The sequence below is a fragment of the Puma concolor genome, chromosome C2 (assembly GCF_028749965.1).
Source record: "Puma concolor isolate L17-30 chromosome C2, mPumCon1.1.hap2, whole genome shotgun sequence".
Classification (NCBI taxonomy): domain Eukaryota; kingdom Metazoa; phylum Chordata; class Mammalia; order Carnivora; family Felidae; genus Puma; species Puma concolor.
In genome coordinates this window covers 85,295,097-85,309,471 of record NC_141675.1, presented here as the reverse complement: position 1 = coordinate 85,309,471, position 14,375 = coordinate 85,295,097, and the positions used below count along the sequence as shown (strand labels likewise).

The 14,375-nt window shown below is 49.1% G+C and overlaps 2 long non-coding RNA genes across 2 annotated transcripts in view; one reads left to right on the top strand and one right to left on the bottom strand.

The window, feature by feature from the left end:
- The first annotated feature begins 3,595 nt into the window (after positions 1 to 3,595).
- LOC147577372 (uncharacterized) overlaps positions 3,596 to 14,375 on the top strand; it is a 53,010-nt gene continuing 42,230 nt past the window's right edge. Inside the window, exon 1 of the long non-coding RNA XR_015240217.1 lies at positions 3,596 to 3,804. This is a non-coding gene — a long non-coding RNA (uncharacterized LOC147577372). The remainder of the gene's footprint in view (positions 3,805 to 14,375) is intronic.
- On the bottom strand, positions 5,592 to 6,983 carry LOC147577373 (uncharacterized). Its single transcript, XR_015240212.1, has 2 exons — positions 6,646 to 6,983; positions 5,592 to 6,185 (listed from the first exon to the last, which is right to left on the bottom strand). It is a non-coding gene; the product is annotated as an uncharacterized LOC147577373 (long non-coding RNA).

The following is a 14,375-nucleotide window of genomic DNA, read 5'->3' as shown; positions in this document are numbered from 1 at the left end:
TTCTTTTCATCGTACAAACGGAACTTTGGAAAGCTAAGGCCCCAAATCCAGTGGTGTTAAACACAGAAAGAGTCCATAGTGAGAAATCTTACAACTCTTTAGAGAAGTCTTGGATTTTCTTTCCAAATCTTCATGCTTTTTATCAAGGTTTGAAACATACCTAGAATAGGTAAGCCAGCCCACTGGCTTTAGCTTGTAAGGTATAAAGAATGGAGTGAGAGGCTGGGAGTCAAGGCAGAGTTTTGGTCTTACTTTACATCTGATCTTGTGCAAGCCATGTTCCCTTGAGGAAACCTTAGTTTCCTCATCTGAAAAATGAGCAGTTGCACTGGTTGCCGTGGGGCACAAAGATTCAGCTGCAGCCCAAAAAGCAGGAACAAGACATGTATTGACAGCCACTTTAGAATGCCAGTAAAAACTCGTCAGGCTTCAGGTTAGGGACACATTAAAATATATCTGGGCCTTTGTCATCTGCAAATATTGACTGCATAAGACTTGGGGTTCAGTCTGAATTGAATATTCCCAATATGTTTTCCTGAGATCAGAACTAGATTGTGGGTAGGTAGACAAGACACAGAAGCTGTTGAATGACCACTGAATCAGAAAATATACTAATGCGATGCAGATGTCCAGATATGACCACGTCCCAAAGCTCTGGGAAATGCTGCCGGCCTGCTGTTTGTCTCTCCACTCAAAAATTCATACATATTCCATGCATCCATGCATCCATACATCCATCTACCCACCAACTCACCCGTCTGCCCGTCTGTCCATCTCACTCATCCACATGCTACATGGGACACAGGGACGAGTGTTATTAACAAGGAGATTTGATGGGGCGCCTGGGTGGCGCAGTCGGTTAAGCGTCCGACTTCAGCCAGGTCACGATCTCATGGTCCGTGAGTTCGAGCCCCGCGTCGGGCTCTGGGCTGATGGCTCAGAGCCTGGAGCCTGTTTCCGATTCTGTGTCTCCCTCTCTCTCTGCCCCTCCCCCGTTCATGCTCTGTCTCTCTCTGTCCCAAAAATAAATAAACGTTGAAAAAAAAATTAAAAAAAAAAAAAACAAGGAGATTTGGAAACGCGTTGTGGGGCTCGGATGAAGGGAGACATCCCTTCGAGCAGAGGACATCAGTGAAGGCTTCACGGAGAGCTGGCATTTGAGCTGAGTTTGGAAGGATGGGCAAAGTGTGAAGAAAGATGTGTGAGCAAAGGCATGGAGATAGGAAGGTACGGTACTTGTCTTGGGGCACAATGACTAGGCCAGAAGGAAAGTCAAATGAGCAAGAAGATTGAAGAAACATTAACTCTGGGCATCAAGGCAATTAAAGAGGACTTTGGAATGAGCCCGTTTTACAGTAGAGAGAGCGGGACAGAAGGAAGTTAAGGAAGGTGGGAGGGGTGGGGAGATACTAGGCACTGACCAGCGAGTTTTGTTATGGGAAAGGGTGTGTGAATAAAATATAGAAAGGCGAAAGGAAACCATGTGTATTGTGTGAAGTTTTACAAGTGCCTCACATTCATTTTCTAAGAGTTCTACAAGGAACTCTTTATAAAACTTTGAAAAGTCAAGGAGACTTTACGCTCATAAGAGACTCATTAAGGAGTGGGAGGTAGGAGGGTGTGAAAGGAATTTCACTGTTTTTGTGTGAGACAAGAGCCTTTCCACCTTCCTGCACCTGGCCCTCTTATGCTATTTTTCTGAAACTGCAGACGTGGAAGGTCGAGTGGGTGGAGTCCACTGCTGTGCCCTGAGCCAGAAGGTTCTGCAGCCCAGAAGCACCGTGTGCATGGAGGGCTGGAAGAGGAGCAGAGACCTGGGCTGGACTCCCGCCTCTGCTCCTCGTTAGGTGCATGACTCGGGAGAGTTGCACAATCTCTTTAAAACAGTATCATTAAGATGTTTGTAGTTAAGGATTAATTACAGTGAAATACGAAAAAAGAAAGAAACCCCAAACTTTAAGTCCCCAAACGTGCTGGCTCTTTCACAAAGTATCTCATTTTATCGCTGCTGTACCCACTGGGGTAGGCATTAACTCCCCTATCTTTCAAATAAGAAAACGGAGACCAGAGAGTTTGAGTAATGTTCCCATGATCACACAGCAAGTTAAGCAGTGGCAGAGCCGTGTTCCAAACTCAACACACAAATTACTTAGCCATTTCTGTGCTTCGGTTATTGTAGAACTCTTGGACACAGGGATTCCTGACAGCCCTGGGCTATTAAATAATTAGCATATATCTCTATAACTGAGTTTGAGTAGAAGAGGGATGGAAGTTTCTGGAAAGGAGCTAGGGAAGTTCAGAGGAAAATAAAGAGGAGGTTTTTTGTTTTTGTTTTTTTAATAAAAGACAATTGGGAAGCAAAATAACATTCAAGTTCCTTAAATGGAGTCTTCAAAAATGTGGGAGGGAGCACTGGGGCAGAGGAAAGATGATGGGGCCAGGCCGAGGGGATGACGAGGCCAGCCGACCTCAGTGCCCTGTGGCTGCCCAGTACATAGTCTGCCCTGTGGCCAGGGGACCTAGTGACCAAAGTGGGAGGCAAAGCAAATAATGCTTTGTTGGTTTTGCTAAAAGAAAATAGGAGAAATACAGTTTCCCCCCTGACGCCCATGTGCTGAGCCAGCTGCCTCAGACCCCCCTTGCTGGACTGTGGTCCTCAGCTCCTAAGATACCTTGAGCGTTCAAGTGAAGAAACCCAGACTTTTTAGCTGTGGTGCCTTTTTCTCTTCGTATAATCTACAAACAGTGACATGCTCAGATCTCAAGTGTTCTGTTTTGACCAATGCACATCAAGGCCCAGAACATTTCTGTCCCCACTGAAAGTTGGCTCGGGGTCCTTCCCAGTTAATCCCCGCCTCCTCCAGCAACAGTGGTCTGATTTCTATGGGCATTGTTCGGTTTTGACTATTCTGGAATTTCACATAAATGCAATCGTACAGAATGTTCTTCTCATATTTGTCTTCTTTCACACAGCATTGTATTTTCGAGATTCATCCATATGGTCGCATGTCTCAGAAGATCATTCGTTTTTATCCATTAGCAGTATTCCATTATACGAAGGTAGTGTAGCTTATCTATCTGTTCTCTTGTGACGAACATCTGGGTCATTTCCAATTTTGGCCTACAATGAAAAAAGCTGGGGCGCCTGGGTGACTCAGTCAGTTGGGCGTCCTGACTTCGGCTCAGGTCGCGATCTCTCGGTTCGTGGGTTGGAGCCCCGCATCAGGCTCTGTGCTGACAGCTCGGAGCCTGGAGCCTGCTTTCGATTCTGTGTCTCCCTCCCTCTCTCTCTCTCTGCCCCTCCCCTGCTCACGCTCTGTCTCCCGAAATAAACATTAATGAAAAAAGCTGTTGCAACCATTCATGTATGAGACTTTTTGAAGACTTGTGTTTTCATTTCTCTTAGGTGAATCCTGGTGAGCAGAGCCACTAGGTCCCAGGAAGGATGGGCTGGTGTGTTGCAGTGGATTGGGACCCACTAGCAAGGGCTCATTTCTTCCCAACGTTGTTTCAGTCGTATCATATTGACAACCTGCAATCGGTCCTGGAGGCAATATTCATAGCAGCGAGATCGGCAAATGCCATAAATCTGGCTTGTTTTTCTTCTGGGGAGCCAGTCGTTAAACATTTACCAGTTTACCACTGGGTAGATGTATGTTTAACTTTTTAAGAAACTATCAGTTTTTTCAAAGTGGCTGTACCAGTTAGTATTTCTGCCAGTGATGTATGAGGGTTCCAATTAATTGTTCCACATCCTCTCCGAGATCTGATGGTGTCAGGTTTTACATTAAGCCCTTCTGGTAGGTGTGTGGTGAGACCTCATTGTAGTTTTTGTGTTTTTGGATTTTCTTTTAGGCTTTTATTTATTTATGTTGAGATAGAGAAAGAGAGAATGAGCAGGGGAGAGGCAAAGAGAGAGGAGGACAGAGGATTTGAAGGGGGCTCTGTGCTGACAGCAGAGAGCTGAATGTGGGGCTCCAACGCATGAACCATGAGATTACGACCTGAGCTGAAGTTGGGCCTTTAACCGACTGAGCCACCCAGGGGCACCCCCTTCATTGTAGTTTTAATTTGCATTTCCCAGGTGGCTGATGATGTTGAGGGCTTTCACATGTGTTTATTGTGGTCATTTGTGGGTCTTCCGTAACGTGTCTGTGTAGCCTTTGGTCATTTAAAAAAAGTGGTATTGTTTGTCTTTTTATTATTGAGTGGCAGGAGTTCCTTATATAGTCTGCATTTTAATTCCTCTGTCAGATTTATGTTTGGAGAATATTTTCTCCTCGTCTGTGGTTTGCCTGTTTATTTTCTTCAGGGTATAATTTTTTATGAGCAGACACTTAAAACTTTGATATTATACAGTTTATCAATGTTTTATTTATGGCTCATATTTTCTGTGACCTCTCTGAGCTCTCTGTCGTGTTTCCTCTGCCTGGAGTGGCCTTCCCTGTTGCCTCTGTCCGGAGAACCACTCATTCTTCATCCAACATAAAGGTCACCTCTTTAGGGAGCCTTTTCTAGACTTCCACTAGCATCATTCTCGACACTGTACTTAGTTCATACGTCTCTGATCGTGCTATGATGTAACTGTCTCTTTATGGGTCTTTCCAACCTAACCTGATCGGGAGGCCTCAGTGGGGACCGTGGGTCTTCTGGATTGTGTTCTCGTTTGTACCTTCTCTTTCTCCTTCTCTTCTGCTCCTCAACCCCTCTCTCATTTTCCTCAGCACCCTGCTGGGGATCTGGCCCATAGTAGGCTCCCAGTGAATGCTAATTGATTGAGTGAATTAACTTGAAAGAACTCAGGACCTTGTGAATCTTCATGGTTGACCTCTTTGTCCTTTGGTTACCTTGTAATGGTCAAGAATATACTGGGGGTAGTTTATTTCACAGAACAAAAGTGAGTTGGAAAAATTCTACCAGGTTCTATCAAAGTTAGAGCTACTGAGAATCCTCAATAAGGATTCACGAGAATCAAGTGTGATTCTGCTGGGAAAAGGTTAAGGTTGGGCAGCTCTGTGTTCTCGTGTGTGTATGTGTGTGTGTGTGTGTGTGTGTGTGTGTGTGTGTGTGTGTAGGTGGGGGAGCAGGTGTGTGCATGGACTCTAATCTGAACTGCATCTAATCTCTGAGGCGCAGTTAACAAAGCACTGGGCTGGTGGTTGGACAAACCTGGGATCAAGCACATTTATAGCTACGTGACCATAGGCAAGTGACTTCAGCTCTTTAACTCCCTATTTCTTTAGGTATAAACCAGGGGGCAATAACCAGCCCTCCCACAGGGTTGCTGTTGGAATGAAAGGAAACGTACCTAAGGCAGCTCTGGAAATAGTGAAGTTCCCAGAACAGTTCCTGTCCCCTAGGGTTTGGGCAGCTTCTGTGGAGAATGCTTGGTGGCTTCCTTGCTCTGTGGGTTTCTGGGTGCGTGAAAGCTCCCTGTGATCTCCGGCTTCAGCACTGTATCTGACTTAAGCAGCGACACACAGTTCTAGAGCTGACAGAATTGGAGGGGCTGTGGGGGTCCACACAGAAGCCCAAGGGAAGCAGAATACAGGCGTGCCCACCATCCCACAGAAACCAAGGTCCACCCCAGGTTCTGAGGACCCGTTTTTGAGGCACTTTTTACTTGTCTTTTTTTGCATCTCTGCCAGGGTCACCAGAGTGGGCTGATCAAGGCTTCCTTAGCCCATCAGTAAATAGGGGATTGTGGGAGGGGGTTCTTCTGGGCAGAGACTGGCAGCCCCCACCTTACAGACTCAGGGGTGCAGGACCGACTGGAGGGAGAGGGGCCCCCACCCCCACATGCCTCTGGCAGTCCCCCTCCGCATCTAGAGGCAAGAGCAGCGCTGCCCTCAGCGAGCTCCTCCTCCCCAGTCCCATTTTCCCCCGTGCTGAACCCGGGGTGCCCATCACCCCCTCCCCTTTTCCTCTCGGTCTTCTGGAGCCTGGACGAGAGAGTGGGGGTCAGCCCGTGTGCGTGCCCGGAGATGCCCCCTTAGCGTTCCTTCCTTGCGTCGCTGTTCCGGGTCTTGAGCGCCGGGGCCAACCACGCCGGCTTGCACGGCGTCCGCACCGGGTGCCCGGACGCCCGCCGCCCCGGGGAAGGAGCCGCGGCGGGTGGGAGTCGGAACCTGCGGGCGGCGGCTCGTCGCTGCCTTGACTCGCGGCCAGGCCTGGCGCGGCGGCGGCTGTGGAATGCGCGAGCGCCATGTGTCACCGCCCCGGACTGTGGGAAAACGCTGCTCCGCTCACCTCCCAGCAGCTGCCCCGCGCCCGCCCGGGCCCGAGCGGGAAACAGGAGCCGCCCGCCGCCCAGGCCCCGCCGGCGTTTCCCAGCCGCCCGCCCCCGGGCCCCGGGAGCGCCCCGGGAGGGCCTTCCCACCCCCCGCTCCCGGAGTGGCGAACGCTCCAGTCTCTTTCGGCCCCACCAGGCTAGCCTTGTAGCTAGCCAGCAGACTTCTAGATGCAGACCTCACTCCCAGGAGGGCCTGGGGAGCAGGCGGGGCGGCTGTGGCTTGAGGGGAAGGGGGGAGGCCCTCCCTGCTGCGGGTGTCTGACAGCGGTCGCACCTTTCTGGTCCCCGACCAGGCACCCAGGGGTGGGGTCCGTGGTCTGCGAGCTCTGAGCGGGAGGCCCCACTGTGCCTACCTTCCCCAAACCAGAAACAGCTTCCTCCTGGGCCAGGCAGGTGATCTGCACCACCTTGCACAGCATGCCTTCACTTTCTGATGATCCACAGCTCCAGCCCAGCGCCTGGTTTAAGCAGGAGTCAGGTGCGGCCCAGAAATCCCCCGGACCGAGGCCTTCTAAGTCCAGCCTCGCTGGGGGACCTTTCCAAGGTCACCCTGCTGGGTAGCTCCGGAGCGACTTCTGACATATATTTATTTTTGAGAGACAAAGAGAGACAGAGCACGAGCAGGGGAGGGGCAGAGAGGGAGAGAGACAGAATCCAAAGCAGGCTCCAGGCTCTGAGCTGTCAGCACAGAGCCAGAAGTGGGGCCTGAACCCACCAACTGTGAGATCATGACCTGAGCCAAGTCAGATGCTCAACCGACTGAGCCACCCAGGCGCCCTACCCCTCTCCGCCCCAAGTGACTTCTAAAAGCCAAGTCTATTGCCCCTTCTGCCCCCCAACACCCCCCCTCCCACCCCCCAGGCATCATGCCCTTTCTCATTAGCCTGCTGCCCCTAATTGAGTTCCCTGCCCTAACTAGAGAAGTTGGGAGGGAGGCACATGGGGAGGGTGGTAAACCAGGAACCCCAGCAGCTTTGCCTCAACTCAGCCTCCTGCTGCCAGAGGTCCTACAGCTGTTACCTTGGTCCATATTCCCTGGGGTGCCCCACTCTACAGCCCTGTGACCCTGGTTAGTGAGACCTTCATGCATCTCAGCACTGGACAGGCATCTTTCCATGTCTGCAACTCCCTTTCACTTGTCCTTCAATGTCTTGTCCTGTGGTTAGGGTGCAACCCCTCTCCCTTGCCCTGGAACTTCTGAAACACTTGATTTCTGTTCCTTCTAAGGTATTCATAGCATGTACAGCTCATGATCTACATGTCTTCTGCGGTCTACAATTTCTTTTCTTTTCTTTCCTTTTCTTTCCTTCTCTTCTCTTCTCTTCTCTTCTCTTCTCTTCTCTTCTCTTCTCTTCTCTTCTCTTCTCTTCTCTTTTTTAAGCAGGCTCCATGCCCAACATGGGGCTTCAACTCATGACCCTGAGATCAAGAGTCATATGCTTTACCAAATTGAGCCAGCCAGGCACTACCCCCCCCCCTTTTTTTTTTAGTTTCTTTAAAAAAAAATTTTTTTTTAATGTTTATTACTTGAGAGAGAGAGACAGAGAGAGACAAAGAGCAAGCAGGGGAGGGGCAGAGAGAGAGGGAGACACAGAATTGGAAGCAGACTCCAGGCTCTGAGCTGCCAGCACAGAGCCTGACGCAGGGCTCGAACCCACAGACTACCAGATCATGACCTGAGCTGAAGTTGGTTGCTTAACCGACTGAGCCATCCAGGCGCCCCCTTTTTTTCAATTTCTTAAGGATAGAGACTATGGGGGTTCTGCTTATGGTATCTGTTCTTTGTTGGCTGAATAAACTAGCAAATGAATGCTTTTCAAGTGCAGTCTATCACGGGCTCATAATCTCATTGACCAGGTGTGTGACCTTGGGCAAGTTATTTACCCCCCCCCTTTTTTTCCTTACCCTCTTTAAAGCTCAATTTTCTCCCCCATAGAATGGATGTAAGTTCAACTGGTAGTGGGTCTGAAGTGACTTGTGTAGTGTGAGTGGTTGGCACACAGCAGGTGCTTTATATTTTTGGAATATACACACATATATCTATATATATAAGATATATAAATTATATACATACAAATAGAAAATATTTAGTGCATGGATACTTTTCAGTCTGCATGTAAAAATATGCACATAAATGACAAATATTTTCAGTGACTGCTCAATATGATACATCTGTCTCTTCATTAGCTAGCCTGGTGCTTGGAGAAAATTCCTTGTCGTATTAGCGTGAATCATCTTTTGCATGCTTGCCCCTTCCAGTGCCCTACCATGGGCCATGGGGACAAAGCCAAACGTGGACACAGAGAAGTCAATGTCTGGGTGAGGTGACTGCCACGCAGGCATCCCACAGCTGCACCTAAAAGACTTCTGTCCCCATGGGACCACTGCCCCTTCCCCATCGGTGCATGACTTTTTACCAGCTAGGCACGTCTTGAGCATTTCCTGTGTGCCATGCTTTTTGTGGGGCCTTTGGATGGTACAGACCCTCACGTTCCTCCCTGCAAAGAGCTTTTTTCCTCATTGGAGGAGCAAAGTGGGCACACATAGGGGAAATTACTGAGTCAGCAAGATAGAGTGTTGCTAATTTAGTGCTATCATGTGAGGGGCAGGTGACAAGTGATAAAGGCTCTGAGGAAGGAGAGGGCAGTGATGGTGGGTATTATTAGTCAGCTGCGGCTGCCATAACAAAATACCATAGATGGGTGGCTTAAAGGACAGACACTGATTTTCTCACAGTTCTTTCTGGACGCTGGGAAGTCCAAGATCAAGGTCATTGTTCATTTGTCTCTTGGTGAGAGCCCTCTTCCTGGCTTACAGCCAGCTACCTTCTCCCTGTGTCCTCATATGGCCCTGGCGGGGGAGAGAGAGAAAGAGAGGGAGAGAGAGACAGCTCTCAAGTGTCTTTTCTTATAAGGAGGCTAATGCTATGGGATTAGAGCCCTACCCTTACAACCTCATTTAACCTTAACTACTTCCTGAAAAGGCCTATCTCCAAGCACAGTTCACATTAAGGGAGTTCGGATGTCAGCATAGGAGGTTTTTTTTGGGGGGGGGGTGGAGACACAATTCAGTCTATAGCATTGGGGTAAGGGTGACTCAGTCTAGAAAGAGACCTCTTTAGGGGCGCCTGGGTGGCTCAGTTGGTTGAGAGACCGACTTCGGCTCAGGTCACGATCTCACGGTTTGTGAGTTCGAGCCCCGCGTCGGGCTCTGTGCTGACAGCTCAGAGCCCGGAGCCTGGTTCCGATTCTGTGTCTCCCTCTCTCTCTGCCCCTCCCTCACTCATGCTCTGTCTCTCTCTGTCTCAGAAATAAATAAACATTAAAAAAAAAAATTTTTGAAAGAGACCTCTTTGGGTAGGTGGACAAAAGGCATGCCTGGTGAAATGAAGAGCCCGGGCACAGGTGCAGAGGCAGCGGGGATTGAGCAGTGAGGAGCCTAATGTAGCTTGGGTGGGAAGAAAGTTTGAGAAGCTTGGGGTATGGCCAGATTATGGAGGGTTTTGAAGGCTGAGTTTGTGCTTGGTGTGCCTGGAAATAGGAGCTGAAGAAGGTGTGGGAACAGAGGAGTAAACACTTTAAAAGCTTCTCGTGGGCATGAGATACAGGAAACCTCATCCTAGTTTTCACTAGGGCACTGAGGGCACAGAGGCTGAGAAAGGCCACGTGACCAGACTAAGGTCAACAGCAGGTCAGTGCTCAGATACGGTTGGCTGGCTCCAGGGGACACTTTCCATTGTCTATCTTGGCACTGGAGCACCAGGTAGGGAGAAGGGCCCCGGGGGGGGGTCCACATGCTGGGTGGTGACTGGTGACCAGAGGGAGAGAGCAGAGGTGGAGGCGGCTGGAGCCTGCAGCAGTGAGGTCAATTCTGCCCAGCTGGCAGGGGCAGGTGCAGCCTCCACGAACCCCTCTCAGCAGTGAAGAGTGGAGTCGAACCGATCTTGAGGAGTGAGGCGGGTCTGGAATGATGGGCGGCAAGAAACAAGGGCGTTTCTATGTGTTGGGATATTTCGGTTGCTGTCATCATAGTGGTTTGGGATGGCACCCTGCACCGTGCATTTCAGGGAATGCTTTAAATACTAGCACACACTTGGGGCGCCCGGGTGGCTCAGTCGGTGGAGCGTCCAACTTCGGCTCAGGTCATGATCTCAGAGTCGGTGGGTTCGAGCCCCGTGTTGGGCTCTGTGCTGACAGCTCAGAGCCCGGAGCCTGTTTCAGATTCTGTGTCTCCCTCTCTCTCTGCCCCTCCCCCTCTCATGCTCTGTCTCTTGAAAATAAATAAATGTTTAAAAAAAATTTTTTTTAAGTACTAGCACACTAAATCAGACCAACGTACCAACACATGACTGTACAGATAGAAACACCTGGAAGATACTACGTGTGCATGAGCAAGGTTTTTCTGATATGTCAAAATCCACGGCTCTGACTTCTAGGGAGATTAGCCATGTTCTAGATGAAGCAACTGAGGCTCAGAAAGAATAAAAGCAGCCTAAAGCCACACAGATAGTAAGTGGCAGAGCTGGTTGACCCCAAATCCCTCTGGCTCCATTATCAGTCCTCTCTCCACCCCCATGACGCCAACACTGGGTCTGTTTGATGCTCGGATTATCAGGTATCCACGTGGTAACTATATTTTCCAAACCCCAAACAAGGACACATGGTCTGACAAGTGAAGTGTGAAGGCGCTCACGGGGACAAGAGACTAGAATGTTTTAAATTAAGACCATCCCAGCAAATCCAGGACATCTGGTCATCATAGATATCTTGGGGCTGCCCACACCCTTGGCACGGGGCTGGCTTCTGCCATTTAATACCCTTTCCTATCCTGAACGCCCGAGATCTATTTTTTCGGCTGGAGCATATGCCACAGACAAGTGAGAGATACTTAAAAAGATCAAACAGCTGGAGAGAGATCGCAAGGGACATTCTTTTTAGGGCTGGCTAAAAGGGGAGAGAGCAGGAGAGGGCAGGGCAGTGGCAGAGGGTCAGGGGACTAACTCCTAGGAGGCGTGAGGCGCTGGGAGCTGAGGGCAGATTAACCCTGGAGGATTTTCACCGCTGTCAGGAATGCTGCCCCACCTCCCCCTCTCCCAGCTCTTTCCTCATTTGTTCCCCTTGCTCTGCTTGAACTTTGGCCGCTCCCTTCCTGCCTCCCACTCACATCTGCAGCTATGCCTGCGGCACGTAAGGGAGAGGGAGGATGGCTTCTGTGCAGTGGAGACCATGTCCTAGGTACTGATACGCTTGTAGAGTCCGCTTCTGTGCAACTGGCCCAACAGTGGCGGGTTATTGTAGAGTTTCTACCCTTCTGTGTGGGGTTGTACTTGAGGCTGTTCTGTGAAGAATGGGGACACATGTGTTTTGTATTCAGGGGGAGCTGGGGTCAATGTCATGTTGATATTGTTAGGATAAAATGCCAGTCTTTGGGGCATTCATCTGGGGAGGCTAACAGCAGTGATTTGAGGTTTGTGTGTGTGAGGTTGTGTGTTTGTCTTATTTAAGAAATGAAACGTGAGGTGGCAGGTGGGGTGTGTGTGTGTGTGTGTGTGTGTGTGTAGAGAGAGAGAGAGAGAGAGAGGGAGAGAGAGATTAGGCATTTGCTAGAAAACACATGGTCATACAATGGTCATAGAGTATTAGGGACGGGCCTCAGTGAATTTATAGCCCCTCCTGGTCACTTTATAGATGGGGATTCTAGAGTCTAGACAGAAAAAGTTACTTTTCCAGGGTCAATAGCTCGTCAGTGTTTGTACTGGGCATGGTCTCCAGGTCTTCTAGTCCAAGTTTAAGGCTTCCCCTTCCCCTCTCAGGCCACGTTCTGCCCCTGTCTTACACAAGCCCTAAGGTAGGATTGAGGACGGGGAGGGATGAAGGGGAGAGGAGATGTGATCTCTAGTGTCAGGGTGTCACAGACTAATTGGGAAGGTCATGGCCCAACTAGAGAACAGCTCCCAACTGTACTGGCTGGGATGTCTGATTCAGGGATACAGCCCAGGGGCCTGGAGAACTGAGTTACAGGTGTCGCCATTGGGGCTGGGGTGGTTGGGGAAGAAAAGGAAATGGCTGTAGGAGCCACACGGACAGCTGGCATGATGTAGCATTGCTTTCGGTGACACTTTTTGCTCCAACTCTTGTCTGGAGGTAGTTAGTTGAATTCAATTGTACCAGCCCTTTGATTTCCCTGAAAAGCCTATTAAATTTCAAGCTGATGGCTCCTAAGACTTCTCTGTAGAGAGTTAAATGTCTGTGACAGAGACAGAGGAGCTACTGGTTAATATCTACTTCTAAGTCAGCCCAATATGGTGAAGGAAAGCCATTAACTAAACGGTTGGCAAAGCTAATTTGTCATTCCAGTGTTTTAAGGTCTTGTGCTTTTAAAATATTCTTTCAGGGGGGTTCCTGGGTGGCTCAGTCGGTTGAGTGTCTGACTTTGGCTCAGGTCATGATCTCACGGTTTGTGGGCTCGAGCCCCAGGTCAAGCTCTGTGCTGACAGCTCAGAGCCTGGAGCCTACTTCGGATTCTGTGTCCCCCTCTCTCTGTGCCCCTCTTCCATTCATGCTCTGTCTCTCTCTCTCCCTCTTTCTATCAAAATAAATAAACTAAAAAAAAATTAAAATATTCTTTCAGGGGCACATGGGTGGCTCAGTCGCTTAAACGTCCGACTCTTGATTTCAGCTCAGGTCATGATCTCACAGTTTGTGGGCTCGAGCCCTGCATCAGACTATGCACTGACAGTGTGGAGCCTGCTTGGGATTCTTTCCCTCCCTTTCTCTGCCCCTCACCCGCTTGTGCTTGCCCTCTCTCTCTCTCTCTCTCTCTCTCTCTCTCTCAAAAAGTAAACAAACTTCAACAACAACAGCAACATGATTCTTCCAAAGCATTTCAAAGGTACCTCTGTCTAGTTTCTCTTGGGGAGCACAAATTAGCAAGCAATACTTACCTGCCCACAGTAAGCTATCACTGAAGTTATTCATCTAGTTTTCCTTTTTATCTGGAAACCTGGTTGAGAGCCTCTGGAGGGCGGGGACCCTGACTCATTCATCTCTGCACCTCCATGGTGGCTCCCGTATGCTCCTTCCTGCCCAGTATTGGCTCTGAGGGAACTTGTGTTGGACTGAACTGATGATCAAAGCTGGTGGCATGTTCGAAGTTACTCCCCGAAGCCTTGAGCTGTGAACAGCTGGATCTATCAGCTGTGAACCCATGGTCATACTAAAACTCACACGAATTTCCACTGTAAGCAATGTCACCTGATGGCGAGTGTCTTGAGGAAGGGAATGGAGTCTTACTTATCTTGGGATCTTTATACCTACCCCAGTGCCTGGTACAAAGTAAGAGCTCAACAAATGTTTATTGGATTAGATAGAAATGAAACACATTTTCTTTATGAGACTCCTTGTGTCCCCAAACTCAGGCTACATATTACAAGTAAAAGAGATTGAAAAAGCATTTCCTGGGGCGCCTGGGTGGCGCAGTCGGTTAAGCGTCCGGCTTCAGCCAGGTCACGATCTCCCAGTCTGTGAGTTCGAGCCCCGCCTCAGGCTCTGGGCTGATGGCTCGGAGCCTGGAGCCTGTTTCCGATTCTATGTCTCCCTCTCTCTGCCCCTCCCCTGTTCATGCTCTGTCTCTCTCTGTCCCAAAAATAAATAAACGTTGAAAAAAAAAAATTTTAGAAAAAGCATTTCCTCATTTGGAAGGGAGAACTATTAGCTTCTTTTTCAAGGTCAGCAATTCTGATCTGATCCCTATAGTCCACACAAGAAGTGACAACTTCTCTGATACTTCAAAGTCTCTTTCTCTTACCTAGAGTGAAATTTTTTTTTTAATTTTGATTTTTTAAAGTACAGACACATCTTTCATCCACGCAGGACAATGTATCTGGGTTGACAAGATGTGTTCTCAGTTTCCTCATTTAGGTAAGCTTTAATCAGTTCGTTCCTGCCTTGTTCCAGTCCTGAAATAATTTTTTTCTGACCCAGAGTTTATGACAGAAATTCACATGAGAGAACAACTCTGCCCCTTTCTGGGATTTTCATCTTTAGATCGTTAGTATAAGCCCCACCACCACCCCATTCTTTGG